This window comes from Aotus nancymaae, unplaced genomic scaffold (assembly GCF_030222135.1).
Source record: "Aotus nancymaae isolate 86718 unplaced genomic scaffold, 86718_ANA_hifiasm-v0.15.2.pri h1tg000019l, whole genome shotgun sequence".
Classification (NCBI taxonomy): Eukaryota; Metazoa; Chordata; class Mammalia; order Primates; family Aotidae; genus Aotus; species Aotus nancymaae.
This window is the reverse complement of record NW_026988431.1, coordinates 20,051,195-20,063,435: the sequence shown is the minus strand read 5'-3', so window position 1 is coordinate 20,063,435 and position 12,241 is coordinate 20,051,195. Positions and strand designations below refer to the sequence as shown.

The 12,241-nt window shown below is 34.5% G+C and overlaps 1 non-coding gene across 1 annotated transcript; it reads right to left on the bottom strand.

Annotated features, from left to right (window-relative positions):
* Nucleotides 1–11,731: 11,731 nt before the first annotated feature.
* LOC135276000 (U4 spliceosomal RNA) lies at nucleotides 11,732–11,872 on the bottom strand. Its single transcript, XR_010343571.1, has one exon. It is a non-coding gene; the product is annotated as a U4 spliceosomal RNA (small nuclear RNA).
* Nucleotides 11,873–12,241: the final 369 nt, after the last annotated feature.

Sequence of the window (12,241 nt, the reverse complement as noted above, 5' to 3'; positions counted from 1 at the left end):
TTTTCTTTCCATTAGAGGTGATACTCCTCCACTCCTATCCCCCATACCTTCTACCTTGAAATGCATGATATAAATTTAGCAGAATAAAAACAGAAACCTGACCTCTACCCTGGGATATGTGGCAATACATATGGCTGGTGTATAAACAGGGTTATATGTGCATAAGAACAGATTACATATCAAAGCCTTGATAAAAGTAGCCTATTGTCTTTTACTGGTAGCTATTGGCCTCTTTATATTTCTTTACATAGTTCAAGTAAATGTAGAAGCGGTATCTCGAAGAATGGCAAATTTAGCTTTTTGTATTTAGATAGTTGCTTCTAGCCTGATCCTTCTTAATAGTTTCTTACTGGGTGATATAATTTTGAGTTTTGCGAAATTTCTAATTAAAGGAGCTCTAGTACCATGTTCTTGGAAACTTATCCAGTCACCTGTTACAAATAAAAAGCATTCAGAATCTTGAGTACCTGAAGCTGAAAGAAGGGAACACAGTCTTTGTTTAATCACAGCTCTAAACAGAAAACAGCTAATATTTTTCTTGCTGTCAAATATAACAACTGACCTCATCAACCTGTTGGTAGATACATTACACAGCAGTAGCTTGGGGGCCTTGTTTGTGGTCAATCTCTATATATTTTCCAACTGTTTTATTGTATATATACTATATTTGCAAGATAATACTATAAAATTTTGGTGATCAGCAGGGGTAGGATATATAAGGATTTGGGCAGTATTTAATGAGGAAGAATATTCATTGTAAAGAAAATGTGCTTTTGACAACTGTGTTAACCATATTTTATTATAAAATCATAGTAGTGATGCTTAATTTTTTTTTATCTGAGACAGAGTCTTGCTCTGTTGCCCAGGCTGGAGTGTAGTGGCACAATCCGAGCTCACTGCAACCTCCATCTCCTGTGTTCAAGCTATTCTCCTGCCTCAGCCTCCTGAGTAGCTGGGACCGTAGGTGTGTGCCACTATGCCCAGCTAATTTTTGTATTTTTAGTAGAGATGGGGTTTGGCCATATTGGCTAGGCTGGTCTGAAACTCCTCAATGCAAGTGATCCACCCGCCTCGGCCTCCCAAAGTGCTAGGATTACAGGCATGAGCCACCACACTGAACCAATGCTTAATATTTTAATGTATCTCAATAATAAACCAAGAAGAAACAAAGCCTTGTGACTTATTAGAATGTATGAAGTAGTATTTTAAAGAAACTTTTTAGTTGTGACATTGGAAGACTGTTGGAGGGTGGGGAGGAAGATTTTTTACTTTTCTTCTTAATGGACCCTTATGCTTTTCTGTATTTTTATTGCATATTGCTTTTACAATAAATGTATATTAAATGAAAAAAATTCATGTACTTTGGATAGCCATATTTTTACAGCAATTATTTTTTCTCATAAGTCGTTAGGAATCACGTGCCCCAAAGTTCATTTTCCATATTCCTCCCCTGGTACTGCAAAGCAGTGTAACTTAGTGATTCAGGGCACAGGTTCTGAGGTCAAATAGCATATTGTCAAATCCTATCACTCTCACTGGGGAAGTTTTTTGATCTTAGACAAATTATTTAGACCCTCTAAGTCTCAGGGTTGTTTTTTTTCTTTTTTAATATATAAATGAGATCTTACAGAACCAATGTTAGAGAATTTTTTGAGGACATAGATGTCAAAATTTTTGTATATTGCCTAGAATGTAGTTTGTGGCTAATATTCTTATCATTGTTGATGCTTATGGTTATGTGAGCCTATTTCATAGTCCCCAGATCCCAGAATTTCTTAATGGGAAGGCAAGAAACTGAAGTAAAACCTTTTCTGTTATGTGCCTGACTCCTGTGTCACCATAGGCCTTAATCTTAATTTTCCATTAGCATTGCCTTCCTGACTTCCAGACCCTAGGCCACCTAAGCCTATCAGTATTCAGATTCTGAACAAGAAACCACAATAATCCCTTTGATTTGGAAGGGGCCTAAATCTGTGTGGAAGATCAAATGTGTGTGAGTGTGTGTGTGTGTGTGTGTGTGTGTGTACATAATGATGTTTTATTTTACATATATGTATAATAAAACATATATAATGTTTTAATATATGTGTAACTGTATGTCTATATATATATGGGCACAAATTCTCTACAAGTATTAAGCCTAAAGGTTTGAACACTGGCACAGATTTTAATGAGACAGCCTCCCAGCAGAAGCAACAGGTGAGGGAGAAATGAGTTATAGCCTCTGCTGTGATTTCTCTAAATCTGTTTACAAGACCCATCTGTGAGGGAGAGTGGAAGGAACACTAACTGGGTTTGGCATACAAAATTCTGAAGCCAAATTTTAGGAGCATAATTTAGTAGCCAGGGAAACTTGGTTAAGTCACTCAATGTCATTGAGCTTTGGTTTGGAGATTATAATACCTATCTTGTTGAAGGATTCTGTTGGGCTCAAATGACAATACTAATGTATTGATAAGGATACTTGGTAGAAACTAAGGCGTTATGTGAATTTAAAAGATGATTAGTATATTTACCTACTTCTACCCATATTTGAAATTGTGAATTTTTGTAACTACTGTGGGATAGGGTGATGATTTTCTGATTTCTGATTTTTTCCCTATCTAAACATTTATCTCAGTATGACTCTGTCCCATTAGACCTTGTTATTGAATTATAAAATAAATATTTATCCAAAAGCTTGATATTAATTTTAAAGCTGTCTGGGATTTTTTTTAAAAAACCCCACTAAATCTGCCTTTCTCTCCTCTAATAATCTTTCAAATATCTTCAAGGCTAGATTACTTTGAATGGCCAGAAACATACATCTGTACTTCCTTTTCCTTTCCTTCTTAGCTAATGGAGCAAAAATCTGTTTAAAAAACAAACCAACCAAAACGTACCTTAGATGCATTTCCAGTTCTCTTTGTAAGTCAGTCAACAGAAAGGAATATAAACTGTGGATTGTTAAAATCATCAGGGACATCTGCACGACTACTTTGAACAGACATTAAAGATCATAAAATGTCAGGACTTCATTTGCATGAAGTAGAATTAGAAATGTGCTGGGACAAGGGACAAAAGTGGCACACGGTTAGCATTGCACTTGAGACGTTTCTTTCTGTACCTTCTTGTACCATCCTCCTCACTTCAACATGCAGGTAGATGGGAGGACATGGATTAAACAGACCTGAGAAATTATTATAACTTGGGATCTTAGAAAAATCTCTCAGAATTGCATATAACAAGGAATATTGGTCACTCCCATAATGTGTGTCATCCTACTAGAAAAATAATAAGCCCCTAAGTTTGTGCCAAATAGTTACCTTAAGATTCAGGTAATGGGCCTCTGTTTAGCTGATAGAAGTACCCTAGATTTCCTCTTCTCTACTACATAACACACCTTCTTTTCTGTATTAGCAGGGAAATTTGGGTTACTTTGCATGAATGTTGAACAATGAAAGCAATTCAGCATATCATCAGTGTTTTTAAAAAACATGCCATGTCAAGCTTTACAAATTAGCATCTTACTTTATTCATGACCTGTAAGCTGACTGTGGTACCTGCTCTTGCTCTGGCATCTCTTTCTCCTGCCAGTCTCCTATCTTTTCCATACCAGTCTATTTATTGGGGTAGATGCCAGGGCATGGGTTAATTATGATTCCACATAGTGTCTATTTCACTCAGTAAGAACTCTGTGAAAGATCTAGAGTAGCAATGGTGCAGAGTGGCAGAAAATTGGTGCATCGGACATTAAGCACAAATGCGTTTAATAATTTACACAGAATTAATAAGACACTGGGTTATTTTTAAGACTGATGATCAAGTGACTATTACAGATACACTTTACAAAATTGATACTTTTCTGGGAGACAAACCAACTTTAGTAATGTAATTAAATAGAAATTAAATTGGGGAAAATGCATAATCATATTCTTTGTAAAGATTATTTGCATATTGCAGGAATTGAGCAAGATAACTGAGGCAAGTTAATTAGATTTCAAGTGAATTGCCACCATGTTAATTCATATTTTATAAGAATAGTAATTAAAATCCAACACGTTATAGCTATAGTATGGTATTTTATTATGTCCTATACTAACATTTCAGTATAAGTAATTTTAGAACATCAGCTTAATGGATTAGTAAAAGTATAATAATGTAACTGGGCATTTATTGTTAACAGAATCCAGATTATGAAGTGAATTTTTATTATTCTTAAAGTCATTCACAGCACAATTTTAATGGTACAACATTTACATTCTACCTCGCACTCTTGCATGAACTTTGTTCTGCAAGTGACTTTGTATAGTATATTTAAATAAATATAGGCTTTATATCTATTTATTTAATATTATTTTATTTATATAAAAATATAATTTCCATGATCTCTGGATCTGAATATGGAGAAGCAGTGGGCAGGTTAATATGCCACAAGATGTATGGGCTGGGATTTCATTTGGTCAGACTACCAAACAGTTTGTCAAACATTTCTTAAGTCTGAACAAAGGTTAGGATGTAATGGGCAATTCTGCTTCCTTCACAGAAGAATAATTGTAAAAAGGATGATGAGATAAAAACCCATTAAAATGTGGTTGAATCAAATCTTCCCACGAGCAGGCTAAATGTCCTCTTGGTCATCTGCCATTTAGAGAAGAGAAACCGTATTGCTCTGGTGACTTGGGAGTCTAGCAAGCTTCCAGTAGTTGGTGTAGCCAGTGTGTTCATTGAAAAATGTGGCATAGAAGCTAGTGAAAAATAAAATCAATAGCTTGTTAATCAGATCAGCTTGAGATAGCAACTACCTTGCTGGGAGGCCTCTGAGGAAAGTTCCTATTCTGTTGGTTGAGAAGAACTTTCTCTACTTTTTCCTCTTCAGATCATTGAAGAAATGTTTAATTGGCCAAAGGAAGGGTTTCAATCATGTTTCCAGTAATATTGATTGTGAAGAATGTATTAACATTTCAACTTTCCAAATGAAAAAAATGGAAGTGCAGATATGTAATGTGCATTTTTGAGTATTTCTAAAGTTTCCCTGGAAGGGATAATGACTGCATTTCCCTATGATTGCTTCACATCAACCACTCTCAACTACTGCTGTTAACACGAATTTCAACTACTTATTTGCATCTTACCTCTGTGGCTTTTAAGTTCTCAGGAATACTCTACCCAAGCAAAGTTAGAGGTTTGTGGCTGGCAACGGTGGTTCACACCTGTAATCCCAGCACTTTGGGAGGCTACGGCAAGCAGATTGCTTGAGCTCAGGAGTTTGAGATAAGCCTAGGCAACATGGAAAAACCCCATCTCTACAAAAAATAAAAAATATAGCAGGGAGTGGTGGTGCATACCTGTAGTCCGAGCTACTATGGAGGCTGAGGTGGGTGGATTGCTTGAGCCTGGGAGGTTGAGGCTGGACTGAGCCATGATCCTGCACTTCAGCTTGAGTGACAAAGCAAGACCTTGTCTAAAAAAAACAAACAATAAAACAAAACAGAAAAAAAAACACTGTGATAGATGTTGTGATTTGGTGCCAACATCATCCTTGAGTGATAGAAGATTTAATCTCCCTGCTACTAGAGCCTCAGCTTTCAGCCCCTTTCAGGTAGTGCCTTAGATACAGAGACCTGACTTAGTCATGTGACCTTTCAGTGATAGCCCATAGCCAATGACTAATCAAAGGTCCAAAAGCCCAGCTGTCTAACCCCCAAGTTGGAAAATTTTGAAGATGTATCCCAGCTTCACAACTTCATGCAGGATCTCGTGAAAACCACTGGGACTGTGTTGCAGGTCAGTCCAGTTTTGCCCAATCCTGCCTTATTCTTTATCCTTTGATAGGTTGTATCTCAAGAATAGTCCCTAACAAACTTCCTGCGCACTGAACTCCATCTCAGAGTCTACTTCCCAGTAAAACCAGTTGTGCTGATTCTAGATCTTTGATTTGCCATCATTTTGCGGAGAACATAGAGTTCATTCTGCACTAATGGTATTTTACATCCCCATTTTGAATACACACTTCCTGAATGGCTTAAATAAACAAAAATAGTAGTTGAATTTAGACGATAGGTTTAATAAAAGAGATTGAGTTTACATGATTTAAGAGGGCCCTAGTCTTAAAGAACATTAGATAAAATGAGGGAATTTTACTCATAATAAAGATAATTAGATTCAGATCTTGAATACGTTAATTAGAAATCAGGGATATGAATTTAAGTGAATGTCTGAGAAAAAGGAAGGAATATTTTTCTCTACAATCTTCAGTGTTTGATAATTAAGTAAAGGTCCCATAGGAAAGTCTATTTTTTGCCTTTGAAGCTTCACTTGTTGGATAACTATTGGAGCAAAGCCATTACATTTTCTATAGGAAAAGAGTTTTGTGCAAGGAAAGAAATTTTTCTTGCAAATGCTACTAGTGAAGAACACTTACACTCATTATTCAATATACATAATAAAGCCACTCACTGAACCTCCGGAGAGTCCCTTGGCTGAACACATTTTAGGACAGTGAGCATGGAGCCAAGAGGAAAACAATTTTTTTTTTGTATTAATAACACTTTTGGAACCATTTCAGGAAGCCTTTCCAAATATTGAAGGAACCTTAAATAGATTTCTATAGGGAGATTTATTTTGACATTCAGGTACTTTCTAGATAGCTCTGTAACTATGAGCTCTCTGTGAGCTCTTAGCTCTCCCCAGTGAATCTGCGTAACCTCGTTTAACACACTATCTTTGTTTTACAAACTGTAGCCATAAAATTTTCCTGTTTTATTTGAGTTATTTCAGTCTGAGACTTAGGACATTTCTAGGTTTTAACTTGTCATGTCTTCCTGGTACCATTAAATCATAGCATTCTCTTAATTTTCCCCTAGATAATATTTACTGAGGCTTAGAATTTGAAAGTTAGCTAGGGCTGAATGCAAATGAGAAGTCTCTCTAATAACCTACGTTAAGAAAATCATTGCCCTCCCTGTTCATAGAGAAGTCTCTGACTGTGATGTGGACTTATTTGCTTATTTGTTATTTTACTTATATAATGGTATTAGTTATGACTTCAAACTCAAAAATTACTAAATATGACCTTTAAAATAGACATTATGCTGAACAACCCAGCATGTTTCCCCTCCCCTCCCTTCCTTCGTTTTCTTCCTACTTTTCTTTTCCTCTTTCCACATATATTCTTTGAATCTATTTCATCACTGATAGATGCAAGTAATCCAAAATTTGTGTATTCACTTACTCCACAAATATTTAATAAACATCTATTATATACCCAGACATATGTTAGACATTTTGAATACATGTGTTAGCCAAATGGGCATTTCTTTGCTCTAAAGGAACTCAATAAAGTAAGTGATCCCTAGTCTTAAGGAGATCACTGTGGAGTAGGAGACTCAGACATGCAACAGCTAAGTATCAAATATGCTAAACATATTAGTTACTATACAAAAATGAGTGTGAGAACTTCCCAGTTGGAGAGCTGCCTTTGAGATTCAGGCAACTATCAATAACAGAGAAATGCAGGAAAGGAAATAGCTTTGTGAGCTTAACACTGAAATCCTAGAACTGCACCTTTAGAGTGTGCTAAATTGTATGGTTTGCAAAGAGGAAGCATTGAGAAAAGATGCTGGAATTATTAGCAAAATGGTAGATCAGTACCTTGCATTCCATACTGAGAAGTTTAGTGATGGGAATTATGTCAATGAAAATAAATTGACCTCCAAAGATGTGGGGTCCCACCAAGGATTTCTTCCCAGCCAAAGACTACATACTCCAGCCTCTAGCAAATCTAGATGATAACTGGTGTTCACTTATTGAATGTAATCAGCTGAATTATCTGCCATTCCCAGGGCAAGGTGGTAAAAAACAATTAGTCTTCTCCATTGCTTCTTATCTCCTGTTTGAAGGACAACCTTGGAAGTCATATGTGGATGTCAGAGTCTCCAGCAACCTGAGTTATTCAATTACTGGGAATCGGAACCTCCAGCCTGGTAACCAAGAACACCTACATTGGATGAATACACAAGTGAGAAATTAACTTTTATTCTGTGATACTATTAACATTTTAAAAATTTTCTTTGTTGCTGCAGCTAGTGAACTTACTTCTGATCCATATAGCAACTATTAAAGGACTTTTTCATATGAATATGATGTAATCAGGTGTATATTTTTGAAAAATACTGCTATTAGTGTGGACAGGAAGATCATGTGATTGGGAGGCTTCAATAAACCACTTCTATAGAAGTTCTGATACAGATCAGAACTTCTGTATCAGAACTTCTATAGAAGAAAGAGAAAGGATAGCTTTGGGTGCCATTTGGATGATCCATCCTTCAGTAACTGCTCCAAGCTTAATATGGGATAAGTCTAGATAGCCTCCATGTTTTTAAATATGAGAGGTAAATTCTTAAAAATTAATATGAAATTATCCAATGAATAATAAAATTTATGGTAAACACATAATAGATTTGGAGCACCCAAAATTTAATTATTAGTGATGACTGTATTCAGGACCACTCCATTAAAATAATTGAAATGAAAGATTATCTTTTAATGGGAAATCTACATCTCATCATAAAAAAGAATACCTTTGGCTTAACTCTTCTTCGTAGAAATGATTTTTTTTCATATGGAAGTTACCCATCTCATAAAGACAGGACTGCCATGATATATTTCAGGCAAGAGTGCCTAGAGAGTTATAAATTCATGAATAGTGGAGTTTGAAGGGAGAAATCCCCTCTGCCAGGGTGCCGAATGCCAAATAATGAATCCTTACGTAGGTGACATTGCAAATTGGAATCTGGAAGGGGAAAAGAACTCAGGGAAATAAGAGCCGTTATACAATGAATGATTGTGATAATTAAGTTTATGGGTAAAGATGGGTTTAGTTATTGGATTGCAAATAAATCAGGAGTGTGTTTGAAGCAATGCAACAGTGTGCCTCTTGGAATTTGTCAAGTTCTTGACTTTTTTGTTTCCATATAACCTAATGCTCTAGTCAGGAAGTATCTCACAATTGTAAGATATATTGAAAACAGGTAATTGCTAAAATATTAATAAAAGGCTTATACACACACTTAGCTTCCTTGAACTAATTTTGGAGTAAAACAACAAAAAGACACAAATCATAGTTCTGAATCAGTATTTCATTACCAACCTTGGCAGGGATAAACAACATTTCTAGGTGATGTTAAAGAAGATGACACTTTACATTCAGATTGGCAAAACTCAAAGCTTCTATTTGTAAAATAATGAATGCCCTAGTATGGCACTAGATCTCTGAGGCAATGTTTCAATTATTAAGCCAGAATATAGTTTGGTTAAAGGTTTTATATATAAATTGATTATAATTCTATTTCTTAAAAATCACTTTTGTATGATGAAGATTTCTGCTTACTTTTTGGATTTTATGTTTATTAGTTGTCTGTTTTCTGTTTGTTTTGTCTTTTTAAAAATTTTAAGCCAATAAACGCATATTTATTGGGTACATGTGGTATTATGATACATGTGTACAATACGTAATAATTAAATTAGGACAATTACATCCATCACCTCAAACATTTATTATTTCTTTGTGTTGGGAATATACAAACCCTTCTCTTCTACTTATTCTGAAATATACAATAAATTACTGTAAACTGTGGTTACCCGCCTGTGCTGTAGAACACTATTACTTATTACTTCTACCTAACTGTACTTTTGTACCCATTAACCAACTATTCTCTATCCCTACTTCCTCTTTCCCTTCCCAACCTCTGGTAACTACTATTCTAATCTCTACTTCTATGAGATTTACTTTTATAGTTTCCACATATGGATGAGAATGTGTGATATTTGCCTTTCTGTGCCTGGCTTGTATTATATAATATAAAGTCCTCCAGGCTCATCTCTGTTGCTGCAAATGCTGGATTTTATTCTTTTTATGGCTGAATAATATTCCATTGTTTATATATACTACATTTTCTTAATCCATTCTGATGACCAACACATAGGTCCACTCCATTTCCTGGATATTGGAAATAGTGTTGTGAAAAACATGGCAATGCAGAGAACTGTTTGATATACTGATTTATTTTCCTCTGGTTATGTACCTAGTAGTGAGATTGCTGGATCATATTATCGTTCTATGTTTAGTTTTTTGAGAAAACTTCTTACTGTTTTCCATAATGGCTGTACTAATTTACATTCCCATTAATAGCATATAAGAGTTCTGCTTTCTCACACTCTCGCCGGCATTTTTGTCCTTCTGATAATAATTATTTTAACTGTGGTGAGATAATCTCTTATTGTGGTTTTGATTTTCACTTCTTTGATGATTAGTGATGTTGAGCTTTTTTTATATACTTGGCCATTTGTATGTCTTATATTGAGAAATGTCTATTCAGATCACGTGCCTCTATTTATATGAGATTATTTGTTGTTTTTCTGTTGAGTAGTTGAAGTTCCTGACATATACTAATCCTTGTCAGATGGACAGCTTGCAAATATTTTCTCCCATTCTTTCAGTCGATTTGATTGTTTCCTTTGGATTGTTTTGATTGTTTCCTTTGCTCTGCAGAATTTTTTTAGTTTGATGTAATCCCATTTGTCTATTTTAGCTTTTCTTGTCTGTTTCTGAGTTCCTACCCAAAAATCCTTTGCCCAGACTAATGTCTTAAAACATTTTCCACATGATTTTTTTTCTAGTACTTTCATTGTTTAGGATCTATATTTAAGTCTTTAATAAATTTTGCTTTGAGTTTTGTAATCATGAAAGCTAGGGGTATCATTTAATTCTTCTGCATATGGATATCCAATTTTTCCAGCATGATTTATTGAAAAGACTGTTCTTTCCCTAATGTGTGCTCTTGGCATCTTTAGTGAAAATAAGTTGGCAATAAATATCTGGATTTACTTCTGGATTCTCTATTCTGTTTTCATGCCAATATGACACTGTTTTATTACTATAGCTTTGTAGTATGTTTTGAAGCCAGATAATGTGATGCCTTCGGCTTTGTTCTCTTTGTTCAGAATTGCTTTGATTACTTCAAGTCTTTTGTGGTTTCATGCACATTTAATTTTCTTTGGTGTCTGTGAATAATGTTATTCCTGAGATTAAATTATACTTAATCACAGTGAATAATCTTTTTGATGTACTTTTGGATTCAGTTTGCTAGTATTTTGCTGAATATTTTTGCATCTTTTTTTTTTATTAGAGATATTGACCTGTAGTTTTCTTTTTTTGTTGTGTCCTTCTCTGCCTTTTTTTTAATCAGGATAATGCTGGCCTCATAGAATGCATTTGGAAGAATTACATTTCCTTCATTATTTTTTGAAATAGTTTGAGAAGAATTAGTGTTAATTCTGAAAAATTTGGCAGAATTCAGTTGTAAAGGCATCTGTTCCTAGGCTTTTTTGGGAGTTTTAAAAATTACTGATTTAATTTTATTTCATATTATTTGTCTGTTTAGGTTTTGTATCTCTTCATGGTTCACACTTGGTAGGTTGTGTTTGTCCAGGATTTTATGAATTTCTTCTAGGTTTTTCAATTTGTTGGTATAAGGTTGCTCAAATGATCCTTTGTATTTCTGTGGCATCAGTTTTAAAGTTTCCTCTTTTGTATTCGATTTTATTTGGCTCTTTCCTCTATTTTTCTTAGTTAATCTAGCCAAAGGTTTCTGGATTTTTTTAAATTCTAGCTAAAGTTTTCTGTGTGCTTTTTTTTTAAGTTTTTATTTTATCGATATACATATATATATATATATATATATTTAATCAATCTCCGTAGAGACTGTCAAAAATTGCCAGTGCCGACTGTATTGAAAATCATCATGGCGGTGTATTGGGAAAAGTTTTCAATTAGCAATAATTGCGTCTCAGATAAACCTCATTGGCTACGATACTGCCACTGTGCAAAGTTTACTGATATTTTGTATTTTTGTTTCAATTTTCTTTATTTCTGATCTTTATGTCACCCCTTCTATGATTATTTGTTTTTTCCTGCCTTTTCTAGTTCCATGATGTGCCATGTTCAGTTGTTATTTGAAATCTTTTTACCTTTTTGATGTAGGCATTTATTGCTATAAGCTTCCTTCTTAGTACTACTCTTAGTACCTCCTTTAGATTTTGGTATGTTTTGTTTCCATTTTCATTTGCTTCAATTTTTAAAAAATTTTCTTCTTAATTTCTTTATTGAAACATTGATCATTCAGAAGGATGTTGCTTAATTTACATATATTTTTAGTTGCCAAATCTCATTTTATTGATTTCTAGTTTATTCCACTGTGAT